Source organism: Arachis duranensis, unplaced genomic scaffold (genome assembly GCF_000817695.3).
Source record: "Arachis duranensis cultivar V14167 unplaced genomic scaffold, aradu.V14167.gnm2.J7QH unplaced_Scaffold_232527, whole genome shotgun sequence".
Lineage (NCBI taxonomy): Eukaryota > Viridiplantae > Streptophyta > Magnoliopsida > Fabales > Fabaceae > Arachis > Arachis duranensis.
Genome location: NW_026264853.1, coordinates 418,291 through 420,888, shown reverse-complemented (window position 1 = coordinate 420,888; position 2,598 = coordinate 418,291).

Here is a 2,598-nt window from a genome sequence, read left to right as displayed (position 1 = left end):
AATTAAAGCTGTTGAAAGAAAAAATGGAAAATGAAGTTGAAAAATTAAAAAGATATTTAGAAACAACAGAAAGTGTAGAAATAAAAGAAGTTTTGGAGGATTTGAAAAATTATATTAAAGAAAAAGACAAACAGATAAAAGATTTTATATACAATAATCAAAGCAAAAAAGAATATTATAAACTAAAACAAGATTGAAAAACTGTAAAAATGAAATCAGAATTAGTAATAGTAGAAATGCTCAATACTTTTGATTATGAAATTACAAATCATAAAGTACCACCAACCAAATCTATACAAATTATAAACTCATTCGAAGCAAAATATGAAGAGTTAATAATTTTGAAAAAGAAATTACATTTTAAAAATTGGTATCAGAGCCAAGTTAACGATTAAGGGTAACACTTTCTCTTTAAGCAACACTTTTAGTGATATGATTTTAAAATCAACAAATAACTATAAAAGACAAAAATCTTTACAAATGCATCTGTACACTAGATGCCCCATATAAAAATTGGCCTCTAGAAAAGGAATTTTTGTGAGATGGGCTATTGGAGGCGATTGAAAAAAAAAAGGGGACTGGAAATAAAAAAAGGCTGGCCAATAACAGGAAAAAAGTGGTATTAAATAATAAAAATGATAATATCAAATAAATAAATAAAAATGATGCAGTAAATAATTGTATTCAACCATTTGTAATATTTTTCCAAATTAATGCAATTTGTAACAAATAATAAATCAAATCATATTGTTACAAAAAGAAAATCTATCTATATATTTTAATTTTTTTAACTTAAATAAAAAAATAATTTATTCTATTGATTATTTCTGGTAGAAAGACACAAGTAACTGAAACAAGAACCAATTTTATTTTATATCAGACAGATCTACTACTGAAACAATATACTTGTTAAGAAGGATAATGAAAAGGTATCGTGGTAATAAAAATGATTTACATATGATGTTTATTGATATGGAAAAAATGTACGATAGGATGCTAAAGGATGTCTTATAAAAGGTTTTAGAAAAGAAGAGAGTAAGGATCACATATATTCGTGCAATTAAAGACATGTATGATAGGACTACAACTAGTGTGAAGACTCAAGGTAGTGTGACAGAAAAATTTTCTATTGGTATAGGATTACACTAGAGACCATCCTTAAATCCATACCTTTTCACATTAGTCTTGAAAGTACTCACAGAACATATCCAAGAGCATGTATCATGATGCATGCTTTTTACCGATGATATCGTCCTTATGAAAGAGTCAAAGGAAGACCTAAATAAGAAGTTGGAGTTATGGAGAGAAGCTTTAGAAGTATATGGTCTGTGCATAAACCATAGCAAGACGGAATATATAGAATGTAAGTTTGGCCTGCGAAGAGAAAACTCTAATATATAGATGAAGTTGGAGATAACATCCTATAAAAAGTTAAGAGTTTTAAGTATCTTGGGTGCATCATATAGAATAATGAAGAGATTGAATATGATGTAAATCATAAGATCTAAGCAGGTTGGTCAAAATGGCAGAGTGCATCTGGTTTTATATGTGACAAAAAAGTGTCTTTAAAACTTAAAGGTAAATTCTATCGCACTGCTATCAGACCGACTATGCTTTATGGTACAAAGTGTTGGGCGGCCAAAGGGGAGCACGAACATAAACTAAGTGTGGCAGAGATGAAGATGTTGAGATGAATGAGTGATTATATGCGGTTGGATAGAATAAAGAATGAAGATATAAGAGAGTGGGTTAGAGTAGTATTTATTGTGGAAAAGATGGTAGAATCGCGTCTCAGGTGGTTCGAACATATGAGAAGAAAACCGACAGAACACCTAGTCAGGAGGGTAGATAAGATGGAAGATGGTCAAGGGTTGAAAGGTAGAGGAAGATCCAAAAAGACCATCCATGAGGTGGTCAAACGAAATTTACATGTAAACGGTCTCTCTATAAACATGATATATGATAGAGCTCAATAATGTTATTTGATTTATGTAGCCAATCCTATATAATAAAACAAGGCTTTGTTGTTGTTGATTATTTATGTGGGATTGATGGAGACATGATGCATGAAGCCACAAATGAACCAATACCAAGAAACTAAAAATGATGTGAATGGATATCATTTAATCGTAATTTTATGTCACTAATTACAAATTGGGGCTAATTTTTTTTATATTGATTAAATATATGTGTAATACATTGATATTAGAAGATTAGGTATTTTTTTTATATGGTGTTTTATTTAAATCGGACGGTCTGATTTGTTTGAAGAAAAAAATAAACTACAAATCGGAGGGTTCAATTTGTTTGGAGAAAAAAAAACTACAAATCGGAGGGTCCGATTTACATTTTTTATTTATTTTATTTTTTAAAATAAAAATTAGACGGTCCAATTTTAACATTAAAAATTTTTTTATTTTCAAAAACACAAATCGGACCGTCCGATTTATGATTGTTGATTTAAAAAATGAAACAAATCAGAGACACCAATTTGTTCAAACCATAGCAGAATAAAACTCATCTCTTCTCACATCATTGTGAGATACACTCCTCTCTCACACAAAAAAAATAATAAGCGACAAATTGGTACCTTAATTT